This window comes from Microcaecilia unicolor, chromosome 8, assembly GCF_901765095.1.
Source record: "Microcaecilia unicolor chromosome 8, aMicUni1.1, whole genome shotgun sequence".
NCBI lineage: Eukaryota > Metazoa > Chordata > Amphibia > Gymnophiona > Siphonopidae > Microcaecilia > Microcaecilia unicolor.
This window is the reverse complement of record NC_044038.1, coordinates 209,597,410-209,614,501: the sequence shown is the minus strand read 5'-3', so window position 1 is coordinate 209,614,501 and position 17,092 is coordinate 209,597,410.

Here is a 17,092-nt window from a genome sequence, read left to right as displayed (position 1 = left end):
ATGTGTGTGTTCTCTCCCTGCTCCACAACCAACTTCTCTTCTGGGCTGATGTTTAGAACCTAATGCCACTGTTGAGTGTGTAGAATGGTCAGTGGGCACTAATGTTGGGGGCAATGTGTACAGTAAAGATGGTTGCCAGCATTAACATGTTAATCCTATGCAAATGAGGTCCATAGCTGTTCTCTCAATACTTGGAAAGGCACACAAACTGAACCCTGTCCTGCCACTGAAAAACCTCAACACCAGCTTGGTGCTGGCATTAGGGTATTTGAAGAGAGATTTCTGGTGTACAACCTGTACACCTTTCATGGGGAGTAGGGGCAGGGTGATAATGATGATGACATTTTAAAAATAAGATGGGATAGACAAGTGGGCACTGACATAACTTTAAGATCCCAAACAGGATAATTGTTTTTGCACCTCTGTGTACTGGACCTGCAGTTAGCCCAAAAGCTCCATCTTTTTTTAAATATTTGCCTGCCAATCTTATCCCTGCTTCCAGCCTTTGGTTCCAATTGAGCATGTACACAAGAGCTGTGCTTACTTACTGCACCAAGCATGTTCCTCCCACTTACCATTGGAGCATTAAGAAGTTAAGTGTGCATATAATTTGCATGCTATTAGTGTTCTAGGAGGAGGAGTAGCTTAGGGGTTAGTGCAGTGGACTTTGATCCTGGGTAACTGAGTTCAATTCCCACTGCAGCGTCTTGTGACTCTGGGTAAGTCACTTAACCCTCCAGTGCCCCTGGTACAAAATAAGTACCTGAATATATGTAAACCACTTTGAATGTAGTTGCAAAAACCTCAGAAAGGCAGTATATCAAGTCCCAGTTCCCTTTCCCCTGCCCCCTCCCTTCACAGAGAAGTTTCCCCCCCCCCCCCCCCCCCCCCCCCCGTGCTGTTCCCTACACCACTAGCCCCTTAATGTGCAATGATGAAGGCTTGCACAAAAGATGCTCTGCAGTTGAAATTTGATTATTAGCGCACAAATAAATTATATATTGGAACTAAACCTTGCCTGGGTGTGACGTTTTGATAATTGCAGTTCATGACAAGTTGTTTCTTCAAGGAGCTTTGATAACAGGACATGGCATGCAGTCACAAGGCTGAAGCCAGTCTTCACCTAACGAGGTTTTAATTCTCCCTAGTGCTGCCACTGCCATCTTGCTACACCCAAATCAATGAAATTGATAAGGTGATAAACTCTGCCTGTTGACTTCAGCCCACGTAATTGGCCAGATAGGCTCACGTCATCTCCTTGCATTTTGTTGTTAAGCATAATTCTCTCCCCTTACCACAAAAAAAAATTCTTCTGTGCAATCCACCACACCGTGGCCTTCCCTCTTCTTCAGCTTTGCCCAGATCAGAAAATCACTCGTACAATACATGAACCCTTAATCTGCCAGGAATTTGCGGACGGGCTGTGCTTCTCCTTACCTCTTTGATAAGCATCTTTATGTTGGAGGCAGGAACCCCTAGCTTAAGCCTTGTAGATAGACACAGATCTTGTTCATTGGGCCTTTTCTACCAATACAGCTGGTGCCATGATGAGAAGCCAGCAGCAGGTTAATGCTGAGTTCAATTTTCAAAGGAAGTTATAAATTGCCAGTAACCTTTATAACTGCCCTACCCAGATATTAAAAAGTTGTACCAATTCTGCTGCGATGAAAATTTTTCTAACTGCCCTGGTACTGTCCATGTGGTGAAAGAGAGGAGGGGGAGTGAGGGCAACACCTGCTGAAACCTGGTAGAAATGCAGGTGAGCACCTAGTTAGTAGTTGGGTGCGTAAATGACCCTATTCTGTAATACTACACCTACATTTTGGGGATGTCCCTGGTTGTGCCCCCTTTTGAGTTGCATGCAAAAAAGTAACAGGCAAATTTGTGTGTCCTAATGGTGCCAATTAATGTCAGTTGATAACAGCTAATTAAGTAATGTGTTTACATATTGATCTGTGTCCAAATTCAGTGACCTGTATAGAATTCAGGGGATAGCAGTAATAGCATAGAGTCCACTGGCCGCTTGGTGTTTTGGTAGAAGCTGAAAACAAAACTGCCATCCTCCCCGGGTCTACCTTTTTGTTGGTGTGTAGTGGGCGCGGGAATGTTCCTACTCCTATACACACCTGGCCCAGAAAATGGCTTCTGGGACTTCAAGCTGCAGTCTTGTTAACCATCTTGAGGATGGAATTAGCGCACGCTCTTGGCTGTGCCAGTTTCATTCTTAAGATGGCTGCCAGGACCTCCTGTGCTAGTCTCTGAAGCCAGGAGCGAGTGGGGCTGCTGCCGCCCAGTACCCACCAAAGAAATGGGAGGCTGCCGAGGGGGGAGGGGGAGCTGTGGCCTGTTTTCTGCTGGGGCTGAGAGGGTTTCTATTTTAGTCCAGCTGTTTCAGAGCCAGCGCTGCAAATAGGGTAAAACCTTTAGGGGATGAAATCACATGCATCCGGATGCAATTTCTAGGCAACTTGGCGCTCTGGATTGGTGGAGCCCTGGCCTAGGCACATAAGCAGCATAAACATGCATAAGTACAAGTATTCTAAGTATGTTAGCCCTAGAATTACCCCCTTGGGCAGCAGTTCTCTTAATTGTCACCTCAGGCACCACAGAAGGGTGTGCTTAGTGCCAGTTCTATAATGACGTAAGGGTGCCCCTAAGCCCTTACAAAATATTAGCTCAAAACCACATTGGTACAACAGGTCCATGGCTAGCCTAAGTGGGCATGCCTCAATGCCCCATGCAATGCATGCAGCTGATAGCATTCTCTAAGTGGTGTGCATGTTTGTGACACATCCATGACATGGTCATATATAACCCTCCTCTTCTAGTTGCACACAAACCCCCAGATTCTACATCTGCTGCTGGATTCTATATAACGTGCCTAGAGATGTGTGCCAAAATCCAGGTGTATTCTTTAACGATGCATGTAACTTAATTGGCTTCACAAGCTAATCAACATATTTAACAGCACTTAAAAAGCAATAATGTGCACTAATGGGCAACAATTAGAATTTATGCACACAACTCGCTAAGCCGATTCTGTAATGCAGTTCGAAGGGCTGTGACTATGGGCAGGGAAACGGGCATGGTGTGAGCATTCCAAAATTTACGTGCATTGTCATAGAATCTGGCCCAGTGTGTGTGCAAATCTACGTGCAGGGATTTATGCCATGTTTTTGCTGTTGTAAATGGACACGCATAGTTTTAAACACGATCAACTAAACGTATTCTGTATACCGCACCTAAATCTAGGCGTTGCTTATAGAATGCGGTTAGGCAGAAATGGCTACCGTGGGGGGGGGGGGGGGGTTTAGGTGCCATATATAGAATCTGGCCCAGGGTGGTTACATTTGTGTGCCAAAATTTGAATGTGTGCAAATTAATTCACTAACGAGCCAACTGATACTATTGACTGGGTGCAAACCAATTATCGATGTTAACTGGCACCCATTAAAATTTGCGTTTGCATCTGGCTGTGTGCTATTCTGTAAGGCATGGCTCCTAATTCTAAAATCAATATCATAAAATCAATGCATGACCTAACAAACTTCCAAAAATTACTCAAAACCAACGTGTTCAAAAAGGCATACCACAATTGATCCATCCTAAATACCAGACAACCAAACCGATACTAGAAATGAGCTCTCCATACTTGACTACTTCACCTACTCTGTCAATTACTGAACTTTAACGCAATACCACTTGAAGATTCTTTTCCGGAATAAGAAATCAACACTTGGCTGCTTAATTTACCTTGTCATGTACGAACTTCACTACACTACCACTCTGTATTTCTTAATCCGGAATTGGCGATCGCCATTACGGTACAATGTAAGCCACATTGAGCCTGCAAATAGGTGGGAAAATGTGGGATACAAATGCAACAAATAAATAGCGTGTAACTGAAAAGGAGTCACGGCCAGGTGCATTCTGAAATGTTACGCACTTTGTTGCAGAATACTGCCTCAGTGCACCTAACTTGGGTGCCAGCATTTACACCAGGTTTCAGCAGCCGTAATTTGGTACCCAAAGTCAGGCAGGGGAATTAGCGCTAAGCACAATTCTGTAAAAGGCAAGTTCGAAGAACTTTTTCTAGAATAGTGCCTAACTGCTAGAATTCTCTAAACTGGGTCGTCCATTGCACATAAATTGAGGCACTGACTTGTAAAATTGTCTTTTCACTGCTTACGTTTAAGGAGAAGGATTTCTATAACTAAACTGGAGTGGAGGAGTGGCTTAGTGGTTAGAGCACCAGTCTTGAAATCCAGAGGTGGCCAGTTCAAATCCCACCACTGCTCCTTGTGATCTTAGGCAACTCACTTAACCGCTCCATTGCCTCAGGTACAAACTTAGATTGTGAGCCCTCCTGGGACAGAGAAATATCCAGAGTACCTGAATGTAACTTACACCTTTTTCAGTAGTAGCTCAAGCAAAATCCAAATAAATAAACTGGAGTTATCCTTCCTTTTGTGCATCAGAGGATATGAGAACAGAGTTGCTGCGAACCGGACCCTTAGAGGGAGATGCACAAAGGTCCCTGGAACGAACCGCCCGGTGTTTCCACCTCGGTAAAAATACCGAGCGATTCACAAAGCAAATCGCATGCAAATGAGCTGCTTGCAAAAACAGCAAACAGCTCAGTAGGGGGCAAGGCAGTCGCTAACATAGGGCAGCCAATCAGTAAGTGTGGCTGTTCTGCACATGTGCTACCCACGGCTTCCTTTTTTTTTTTTTTTAACTTCCCCCCCCTCCCCCCAATGCTACCCACTGCTGTGAGGGGGTGCTACCCACTGCTGTGAGGGGGGGGGGGAGAGGTAAAGTGGCGGAAAGCAAAAGGGGTCCACATTGCAAAAGTGGAGGGAAATGAGCTACAACTTGAGTTGACGCTAAAAGCAGCACTGAGAACTCAGCTTTCGTGCCCCGTGCGTCTATGAAAGCTATGTGTAGCTTTTTTTCCCACACAGTTTTCATATACGCATGGAGCCGCGATGGAGGGAGAAGGGTGAACGGAGCGGCAAAGGACTCGAGAGCAGCTGGAGGTGACGCTGGCCGGGTTGGAGTACCTGCGGCAGCAGCAGCTGCTCATGAAGGTGCAGTTCCAGAGAGGGACTGTCATGCTATGGCTGCCCCAGACCTCCCGTAAAATTACTCGTGCTAAAGGTAGGCAGGCCTTCCTGTGCATTGCTCGGGAACCGCTGTGCATCCCTCGGAATGCATATTTGAATATTGAACAGCTCATTTAAATACATTTGCTTACGATTCCTGCTGTCTGCTGCCGAGAACGGTAAGAAGCACGCAGAACCCCTTTGTGCATTCTTTGCTGGATTCCCTGCTCGCTGAACCGGTGGAAAAACTCACCTTGCTGGCCCGGTAAGTTTTATTCATCTCCCCCTCTGTTTTGTGGTGAGAGCAGGAGTAGGAATGCTTGAACAGAACAGCAGCTCTTTAGCTTTGTAAACAGTTCTCCACGCATCATCTCCACTTTGATGGATGGGAATTGCATTGGGTACGGTTTATTTTAGGTTGCTTTAAAAAGGAAAGCAAAGCCGCTTTTTTTTTTTAATGACTTCAGTCCACTTATTGCCTTTGGTGGAGCAGCTTATTATGCAGTAGGACGTTACCCTCCCCCAACTGGTACATGCACCTGATGAGAAGTCCAAAAGAATGGGGTGTAGAGAACTAGTCCAGAAACAAACAAAAAAAGGTAGCGCTGTTCATTTAACACATTTTAACCCGATTAATGCGTTAACATTTGTAACTTGCGCTAATAATTTTAATGCAATAGATTGCATCATGCTGCTCTTTCCTACCGCTGCCCCCCCCCCCCCCCCCCCCCACCCCTGGTGCTCCTGCAGCTTGTTCTTTCCTACCTACTACCATACACCGGCATCCTTTTCTCTCCTGCCACCCCGCTCTCTGGCATCTCATCCTGCCCACCCACCACCCTCCAAACTTGCCTTGTACACATGGTGGCATTAACCACACCGCTGCTCCGCTCCTCTCTGTAACCGGAGCCCTCCCTCTCTAGCGTCCCGCCTTCTCTAATGAAACTTCCTGTTTCCTACTGCAGGAGTCTGACGCTTGAGAGGGAGAGCCCTGGTTACAGAGAGGAGCGGAGCAGCATGTGGTTAATGCTACCATGTGTATAAGGCAAGTTTGGAGGACCACGCGGGGGGGGGGGGGTAGGATGAGGTGCCAGAGAGTACAGTGGTAGCAGAGAAAAAGGCTGTGATAGGCAGGTGTGCGGCGGGCAGGACTAAACAAGCTGCAGGAGCATCAGGGAGGGAGAGGGACAGCGGTAGGAGAGAAAAATATATGGAGGGTGGTAGAAAATAAAAGGCTGTCGGGTATGGGGTGGGAGGGTTAGGAGAGAATGTGGGGCACCGAGATTGTGCCAGTGAAGAGGAAGGGAAGGAATGAGATGAGATGCTGCCTATAGAGAGGAAGGGAAGAGAGGAGATGGTGAGACCAGAGGAAATGGTGCCTACAGAGGGGAGGGGAGGACAGACAGGAGATGGTGCCCATGGATGAAGGGAAGGGATAGAAACAAGACAGATATAAGGAAGAAGAAAAATTGCCGAAAGTTGAATATGAAAGATATAGGGAAAGAAAGGTAAGAGATGATTTTATTTTCAGTTTAGTAAATGTCAGTTTTGAGAATTTACATCTGCAGTCTATATTTTGCAGTATACTGGTGAAAATGTGAGGGGGCTACTTTATGCGATTAATCACACTAAAAAAAGTTTGCCGCAGTTAAGTGGTATTACATTTCTTGAAATTCTGCTTTAACTATGTCCATGAACGTATGGCCTTCTTTACAAAGGGAAAGTCACCAAGGACTGCTTCTCTAAGATGTTGGATTAAAGAATGCAGTTGTCATAAGTACATAAGTAATGCCATACTGGGAAAAGACCAAGGGTCCATCGAGCCCAGCATCTTGTCCACGACAGCGGCCAATCCAGGCCAAGGGCACCTGGCAAGCTTCCCAAACGTACAAACATTCTATACATGTTATTCCTGGGATTTTGGATTTTTCCAAGTCCGTTTAGTAGCGGTTTATGGACTTGTCCTTTAATCCTCTTCAATGCATGGAAATAGGTGTCAGACAAAATAAGGTGATTCCTTTTTATTGGACTAACTGGAAATTTTATGTTAAAAGCAATATTAGTTGTATTTTACACACCTGAAGGAGCTGCTATAGAAATTTTAAAATTCAAGCCTGAGACAGGGAATGTTAGCTGCTAAAAACTAGTCAGTCTGTTAGTCCGTTAATAAGGTTTGTTGGACGTTTTATTTCTGTTCTATACTGTAATAATCTAAATAGTTTAGTAAACTGATTTGACTAGGGCAAACTATGCTTTTCCGGAAGCTGAAAACCCAGACATTAAATTACAGCCAAGTAAAAGACTGTTGAAATGAACGATGGAGCCTTCAGCACTAAATCTGATTTATTATGTGCAATTAGTGTTTTGTTTTGTTTCTATTTCAATAGGACGTCTCTAGAGTACATGAATGCCACTGTTGGGTTTGAAGGCTCAATGCGTTGGCACTTAACTGTGTTATATAGATTAGGTTTTAAACTGACTCTGTTCTATTAACAGGTAATAAGGCATGAGACATGTCTCAACATGTTGGTTTTCTTTGTAGACTATAGAGGGTGTTTAACAAATAGGGGTGGGATGTGAAAAAGTATTTCAGTTCACAATTTAAAGGGTGATATTTGTTCCAAAGCATCACCTACTGTGTGGGACTTGAACACATTTCAGAGGGAGGTGACTATTGTGGCAATGAGTGGGGCCACAGGGCTGTAACCAAAGTTGGGCAAGTCTAGGATGCAGTTAAAAGAAGGGATGGGCAGCCAGAAAATTTTCATTTTGTGTCTTTCCTGTGTCACTCCCCCTTTGTTGTTACAGGAAATGACACAACATGAAACTTTTCAGGGACCCTGTAACCTCTTCCCACTACCTATAGGCCCCCCCCCCCCCCAAGGCCTATCTAAATTCCTCGTGGTCTAGCAGGGGTCCATTGGGGTAGGAGCATGCCCATTCGCACCTGCTCATAGCAGAGGTCACATCCAATATGACAGCCGTGACCTTTCACCATGGTCTTGCAATACCACCTTGACCCAAGTGATAATTTCTGAAAATTACTGAAAACCAACCTATTCAAAAAGGCATACCCCAAAGATCCATCCTAAATACCAGTAATAAAATTTACACCAGAACTACACAAAACGTAACCCTTTATTTTCTGATTGTTCAAACTAATGTACCACGATTGAATAAAACTGGACACTAGGCATTTGGTATTTAACAATTGGGTTTTCATTTTGGATAGTTTTCTTCCTTAGACAAGCTTTCTCTGTGCTTCAGATCTGTTTTACTTGCAAAAAAAAGGTCTTTTTATAAATAAAATTTGTGAATCCATATACACAAACCCTCGGATTGTATACATGGCGACTACAGTTGTGCACACAGATTTGGCAGTGCGGCCAAATTATGTGCACAACTTAATTGTTTAACAAGCCAATTGGTGCCAGTAATTGGCCAACAACAAGCATTTATTGATCCTAAATAGAATTCTTTGCTCTATGGTGCGACCTCATCTTGAGTATTGTGTTCAGTTCTGGTCACCGTATCTCAAAAAATATATAGTGGAATTAGGAAAGGTTCAAAGAGCGACCAAGAATTATAAAGGGGATGGAACTCCTCTCATATGAAGAAACGTTAAAGAGGTTAGGGCTCTTCAGCTTGGAAAAGAGATGGATGAGGGGAGATATGATTGAGGTCTACAAAATCCTGAGAGGTGTAGAACGAGTAGAAGTAAATTGATTTTTCACTCTTTCAAAAAAAAAAGTACAAAGACTAGGGGACACTCAAGGAAGTTACACGGAAAAACTTTAAAATAAATAGGAGGAAATATTGTCAGAGGATATGGTAACAGCGGTTAGCGTGTCTGGGTTTAAAAAAGGTTTGGACAAGTTCCTGAAGGAAAAATTCATAGTCTGCTATTTAGACAGACACTGGGAAGCCACTGCTTGCCCTGGGATTGGTAGCGTGGAGTGTTGCCAGGATTTGGGTTTCTGCCAGGTACTTGTGACCTGGATTGGCCACTGTTGGAAACAAGATACTGGGCTAGATGGACCATTGGTCTGACCCAGTATATGGCTATTCTTATGTTCTTAACCAGGGCCGCCCCCGGACACCCCCCCCCCCACCACCACCGGGCCCTCTGCACTGACCTTAAGCGCCTCATCTTCGAAAGCGCAGCAACAAGCAGTAGCAGACCACTCCTTCCTTCAGTGTCCCGCCCTCGCCTGATGTAACTTCCGTGAGGGTGGGACACGGAAGGAAGGAGTGGTCTGCTGCTGCTTGCTGCGCTTTCGAAGGTGAGGCGCTTAAGTTCAATGCCAACGCGGGCGGGCCGGACCGGTGGCGGCGCCGGGCCCGGGGAATTTTGTCCCCCCCCCCCCCCCCCCCCCTCTCTCAGCGGCCCTGTTCTTAACTTTCTAAGCATGTTCTGTAAAGTGATGCATGTAAATTCTAATACATGGATCTCAAAAGAGGATGTGGCCATGGGAGGGACATGAGTGAGTTGTTGGTGTTTCTAGAAATTACACAAGCCCGATCTGCACCTAAGTTAAGCACAGGTTTTACATGGCGTAAATAGTTGCGCCTAAATTTAGTTGCGGGTCTGGGCAGTATGTGTATTCTATAAACCGTGCCTAACATTAGGCGGGGGTTATAGAATAGCCCTAAGTGTTGGGGGGGGGGGGGGTTTGGCACAAGTTATAGAACCTAGGGGTCCTTTTACAAAGGCGCACTGAAAAATGGCTTGCGGTAGAGTAGGCACTGGTTTTGGGCGCACGCCGATCCATTTTTTAGCGCCTTTAACAAAGGACTCTTTTTTTTTTACATTTTTGCCGCAAATGGACATGAGGCAAAATGAAAATTGCCGCATGTCCATTTTGGGTCCGAGACCTTACCGCCAGCCATTGACCTAGCAGTAAAGAGACACATGGCCGGTGACCTACGTGTGCCAAATGCCACTTGACGCGCATCCTTTACACGCGCCCGAAAATAAAAAATATTTTTCAGCGTGCGTATCAGACACACGCCAAAAATCAAATTACCGCATGAGCCACACTGTAGTCGGGCGGTAACTCCATTTTGGCGCGCGCTGGGCGCACGTAGATGCTTATGCGGTTTAGTAAAAGGACCCCTAGTGTGGAAAGAGTGCATTTACTTTAATGTGATCTGTGCAGTGCATTTATGTGGACATAGCTTGGACAGAGCGGAGGCAGTGTTGCACTGTATTGTGTGTTGTTACATGGAAGCATGCTTTGAGAATGCACACACATTTACACCTGTTTCAGAGGAAGTGTAAATTTGTGTGTTGGCATTTGTGCACTTCCGGGGGGCTGCTTCTGGGCGCCTATTTTATTAAGGCACATGGGTGCCTATCCTGCTTATTTTCGAAGGAGAAGGGCGCCCATCTTCCAACACAAATCGGGAGATGGGCGTCCTTCTCCTAAGGTCGGCATAATCGAAAGCCGATTTTGGGCGTCCTCAACTGCTTTCCTCGCGAGGACGACCAAAGTGCAAGGGGGCGTGTTGGCAGTGTACTGAAGGCGGGATGGGGGCGTGGTTAAGAGATGGGCATCCTTGGCCGATAATGGAAAAAAGAAGGGCGTCCCTCACGAGCATTTGGCCAACTTGGTCCATTTTTTTTCATGACCAAGCATCAAAAAGGTGCCCGAACTGACCAGATGACCACCAGAGGGAATTGGGGATGACCTCCCCTGACTTCCCCAGTGGTCACTAACCACCTCCCACCCCGAAAAAAACAACTTCAAAAACTTTTGTCTTTTTAGAGTATGCTGTGCCTCTGTCCCTGCATGTCCAAAACGTGGAGGTTTCTGTGAGAAGGATGTCCATGCCTTTGCTATGCCTCTGACACCCTCTTTATTTATTTGGATTTTGGATCACAAATAGCAGCAGTGGGATTTGAACTAGCCACCTCTGGATTGCAAGACCAGTGCTCTAACCACTAGGCCACTCCACTCCCTTGAAATTTGGCCATCCCTGTGGGGGGGCAGTATGCAGGTCCGTGTGGGGGGGGGGGAGGTTTGTGTGTGTCAGCGGAGGCATAACGAAGGCGTGGACGTCCTTCTTTCAAACATTTTGGATGTCCTCAATTGCCCCCCCCCCCCCCCCCCCCCAGGGATGGCCAAATTTCAAGGGAGTGGAGGAGTGGTCTAGTGGTTAGAGTACTGGTCTTGCAATCTACTGCTGCTACTTGTGATCCAAAATCCAAATAAATAAAGAGGGCATTGGAGGCATAGCAAAGGCATGGACATCCTTCTCACAGAAACATCCACATGTTGGACATCCTCAACTGCTGTCACGTCCCCTCCTTAGGAAGGAAATCATGCCCGTTTCTTTCCAACTCGGTAAGGGAAGGGCTTTTTCCATTCAGTTAGTGGGACCAGTGCACTACGAATGCTAGCTCCTCCCATGACCAAATGGCTTGGATTTGGTCATTTCTGAGATGGGCGTCCTTGCTTTCCATTATCGCCGAAAACCGGGGGGGCGAGCATCTCTAAGGTCAACCTAAATTTCATGATTTGGGTGTCCCGACCGTATTATCGAAACGAAAGATGGACATAAATCTTGTTTTGATAATACGGGTTGCCCCACCCCTTTACAGGGTCATCCTTAGAGATGGGCGCCCTTAGGGTGCCCCCGTTTGATTATCCCCCTCTATGTTGCCTTATAAAATAAGAGTCTTTCAGCTGTAAAGTTATGCCCAAAATGCTTTGAGGATGACTAAATCTGATTTGATCAGTCTTGTATCCCAAGTACTGTCTCAAATCTTATCAATGTAAATTCAGCGCTTTCAGGTTTGTATTTTTGGTGGGAAGGTTCGTCTTGACAGTGGATTTCTAGACCACTGGAGACTGTAAGAACATGTCTTTTCAAGTCAACGCTCTAGTGTCAGTAGGGCAGCCTCATAGGTGCTATGGTGGCCATGGCAAGGGTGTCCATAGTGCATCTTGCAGCACACCATCAGTTTTTTTAAGGATATATATCTTATCATTTAACAAATGTGTATTAAGATTGTGTTTAAAGTTCCATAATTACATTTTTAATCATTGTGTTATCTTCATAGTTGAAGGCACACAAGTTGGCAAAAGGGCAACAGTACACTTCAAAGTTATCCACAAATAACACACATTTTAAAAAAAACCAACAGTTTTAAAGTTAATACCCCCTTACCCATCCACCACAGTGCTGGTGGTGATCCCTTCATTGCATCGAAATATTACATTTATTTGGACTATTGTGATTTTACTTTTAATTGTTTTTATTAAAATATTCATGTAGACCCCTGGCGAAGGCAAAGCCGAAACTTGGCCAAGTTGGGTCCTTCCTCAATAAAATCTGTTTTGGTGAACTGTTGTCTGTCCTTCATTCCCTGGATCACCTGTGCTGCCTGTGTGTGTTTGCAGAGGGCCTTCTCCTGTTTCTCCACGGTTTTGTAATGTTTGCAATGGTAAAGATTTCAGAAGGGTTTTCCCCTCTTATTGAGAAAGACGACATTCCCCCCCCCCCCCCCCCAACCCCCAGATTACTCTACCACTGGCTTCTCTCCCCTTATGCCTCACAGGTGGTGCAGCAGAGATCAGAAAATCACCCACACAACCTACTTACTGCCAGACTGCCAGGAATTTGGACATTTGCTGCCTTTGATAAGAGTCTGCTGAGATGGGGAGGAGTGCTCCCTTCCCTCACTCCTCCTGACTGTAGGTCAGGGAACAGATGCAGCCTTATCAGCTCAGGCCACTTGCATGAGCCTTGTGTTTCCTGTTGAGAAACAGGGTGGATGGTTGATATCTGCCCTTCCAACATTTTAGACTGTTGTTAGGGAAGAAAAGGCAATTACCTGTTGTTTCCGGTAAGTGCAATGCAATGCAGACACTCAACACGGGGTATGAGGGAAGGGAAAACTCCCTAGGAGGGTAACAAGTGAGAGGGGGGTGTGAGAGAGGCATGCACTGCCCCCTTGGTATGTAAATCTATCTCATGCATATTCATTGCCACCAAAAGTTATATATTTCAAACTCTAACTATTCTTTATTACTAATCACACTCTCACCCCTAAACAATTACTCACACATAAACCATCAAATCCCTTGGGATTTTCAAACATAAGGACTGTAAAATACATCAATTGTTCCACATGTCTTATAGTCCACACCAAATCTTCTCTGATACATACAACCTCCTTGGTTGTTAGATCTTCAGCATCTCCGCTGTGCACACACTGTGTTCCAAAAAACATCCAATGTTTAATCAATTCAAGCTCAGGCCAAATGATGAAAACAGTATCTTAATCACCAACAGATGTGAAATCTTCACTACTCCGTTCTCCTCTCAACACAGGGATTTGTATGGATCAAACTCTCTTTTCAAACAATCATCCGGTCCCAAGGGATTTGATGGTTTATGTGTGAGTAATTGTTTAGGGGTGAGAGTGTGATTAGTAATAAAGAATAGTTAGATTTTGAAATATATAACTTTTGTAGTAGTCTAATTAATGGTATGTAATACACGCATGACTGTTTATATTGAGTGTAACCCTTGGAGTGATAGCGAGAATGCGTATTCATTGTGGATATCCTGAAAACCTGACTGGATGGTTGTGCCCAGCGGACTGATTTGAGAAGTTCTGTATTGGAGGATAGATGAGTCCATAACCACAAGCAGAAAGCAAGAATGCTTTTTTTTTTTTTTTTTTAAATGTTATTATTGAAAGCATTTTCGTGGTGAGGGTGGGCAGTGAAGGGGGTTTTCAAGTAATTCTGGTGTGATTTTGGAGGTTGACTTTATAACAGATCCCCTAGGTCAGGTCGTCTCAATCCAGTCCTCGGGGTACACCAAGTCCCATGGGGTTTTTAGGATATCCACAATGGATATGCATGGTATAGATTTGCATACCGAGGAGGAAGTGCATGCAAATCTATCTCATGCATATTCAATGTAGATATCCTGAACACCCAATGGGACCTGGTGTGTCCTGAGGACTGGGTTGAGAAGTCGTGCCCAAGGTTAAGAGGTGAAGTAGGTACCGATTTGTCTTTATAAAATTGTTTGAAGGAAACATAGAAGAAGAGGACATCTGTGCAGAAACAGCTCAAAGGATTGTGATGCCCAGAGCCACTGCCTCACCTGCTTCAGTGGTTAAGCTGGCCCAGAGTCTCTACTTCTACTACTACTCATCATTTCTATAGCGCTACTAGACTTACACAGCGCTGTACACTTGAACATGAAGAGACAGTCTCTGCTCCACAGAGCTTACAATCTAATCAAGACAGACAAACAGGACAAATGAGGGATAAGAACAAAGAGTAGCAAGATTCCGGAATCCCAAAGAGTAGCAAGATTCTGTGCAGAATCCCAAAGAGTAGCAAGATTCCGGAATCCCAAAGACTACTACTACTACTTATCATGTCTATACTGCTACTAGACATATGCAGCGCTGTACACTTGAATATGAAGAGACAGTCCCTGCTCGACAGAGCTTACAATCTAATTAGGACAAACAAGAGATAAGGGAACATTAAGGTGAGGATGATGAAATAAGGGTTCTGAACAAGTGAATAAGGGTTAGGAGTTAAAAGCAGCATCTCTGCTGTAAGCTGTATCACTGTGAGCTGCTATCAAAATTCAGTTTATTGATTTGACTTTATTGGATTTTGTGTCTGTTTGGGACATTAGTTTAAAATGACCCCCAATGCAGACCTTTAGTGGACACACAGCAGTTGTCATGTGCTTTGTGTACCATCCTCACCTCTAAAGGTTTGCTGTAACCCTCATTTAGGTGTAAATCTATGTGATTTGAAAATGGACCTCCAAGTCTCTCATCAAAACATGTGAAACCCCCACATATATCCAGAAATGTTAATAATGCCTTCTGTCATATCACATTCATGTATTCTATTACCATGAAACCCAAAATCCTTCTGTAACACCAAATGTCTACTCTCTTCTCATTTCCACTATCCAAGATGTATTGTAAGCCACTTTGAGCCTGCAAAGAGGTGGGAAAATGTGGGATACAAATGCAATAAATAAATAAATACATTTATAAAGTTGCCCCACAGAAGCTGCAGAAATCACGGCTATAATGATGCTGTGTGCGTTTAAACCGGCTTAAGAGCTGATCTAAATGCCTGCTTGTATATATCGCAGCTCTGCCAAAAATCTACCTCTGAACTTGCTTAATTGGACGTATAGGGTAACTTTAAAAGCAGCATATTATGCAAATATAAATACATATAGGTATGAGAAAGCTTTCCTAAAATGCCTCCCTTTGATGCTCTGTATGCATAAGACCCCCTTAGAAGAGTATAAGTTAGCAAGGGTTGTGACTCCCTTGTGACAAAAAAAGTTTTCTTCATCCACAAAACCCCAAACTATGGTTTAAAAAAATATTTAGTTTAAATGTTATCTGTCTGATGGGTTCCGGGTTTATATTAGAGAGCTAAAGTATCAGCCTAGCTGACTTGTTAAGATTCTTCAGCTACAAGGTCTCTTGAAGGTGTTAGAAATCAGGGCTGGTATTAGGGGAAATTGCCCTGAGCCCTTGTGCCACAGTGGGTCCTAAATATGCCCCAAATTGAAGGAGATGGACTTTGGTGCTCCCTCCCCAGTTTCTGCATTGGGCCCTTGAATGTCTGACAGCAGCCCTGCTGGAAACCCCCCCCCCCCCTCACATTTTCGGGTGGGGGAAAGGTACATGTGATCGATGTCCAATGAGACAGCTTAAAGGGTACGCTGTATATAATTTAGCCTGCTGTAGAAGTTGGGAGTGCCTGTATGATTTCAATTCGACAGACAACCCGCTTTTGCAAAAGTGTTATTATTGATTTTTTTTTTTTATATAACAAATAAATCGTCTCTCTGGATTTTGTGAGTCTTGTTTTGGTATAGGTTCTCAGGTTATCTGGGAGCTATTTGTAACATTTTCATCTTCACAAGCATAATGAAGTAAAAACCTGCCTGGGCTGCCAGACAGCTCCCAGTCTCTTTACTGGCATGTGGTGCCTTTTCTGCTTATCAGAAGCCTACTGATACAGAGGATTTGCTGCTAGGAAAGCAGATCCAGCACTAAAAGACAAACCTAAGAATGAAGTCAGCTTTCCCTGCTGCTCCATGCCCAGGGCTGGCTGTCATGTATCAGCACACAGCCGGCTGTGTCATGTGCCTGGCTGCATGCTTCCTAGAAAGCTCTGTTCAGGCTGACAGAATGTCCTAAAAAGGCAGTATAGCACTGCTCTCTAGCACTGGTGCCGCTGGAACTAGAGCTGTACCGAATAGCATATTTTACTATTCGGCCAAATACGAATAATGGGCATCGAGCTTTAACATAACAAATAATGAAAAAAACAAGTGAAATCAGAGATCATGTTTATTTCAGTAGGATTTAGCACAGTAGAGCCCCAGATTATTCGTATTCGAAAGGTGTGGGGAGGGTGAAAAAAGGGTGTTTGAGAAGGAAAGGGATTGAGAAAGAATTGGAGGGTCTTGCTGGGAATGGGTAGAGAGAGAGAGAGAGAGAGAGTAAGTTGGGGGGGGGGAATGTCCACTCTGGTAAGGAGACAGAGAAAACTGAAGCTAGAACCAGCGGAAAGAGAGAGAACATAAGAATAGCCATACTGGGTCAGACCAATAGTCCATCTAGCACAGTATGCTGCTTATAACAGTGGCCAATCCAAGTCACAAGTACCTGGCAGAAACCCAAATAGTAGCAACATTCCATTCAGAATCTCAAAGAGTAGCACCATTCCATGTAGAACTCCAAAGAGTAGCAAGATTCCATTCAGAATCTCAAAGAGTAGCAACATTCCATGCTACCAATCTCAGGGCAGGCAGTGGCTCTCCCCACGTCTATCTCAATAGTAGACTGGACTTTTCCTCTAGGAACTTGCTCAAACCTTTTTTAAACCCAGATACATTAACTGCTGTTACCACATTAAATGGACTTGGGGAAAATCCACTATTTCTGGGATAAGCAGTGTAAAATGTTT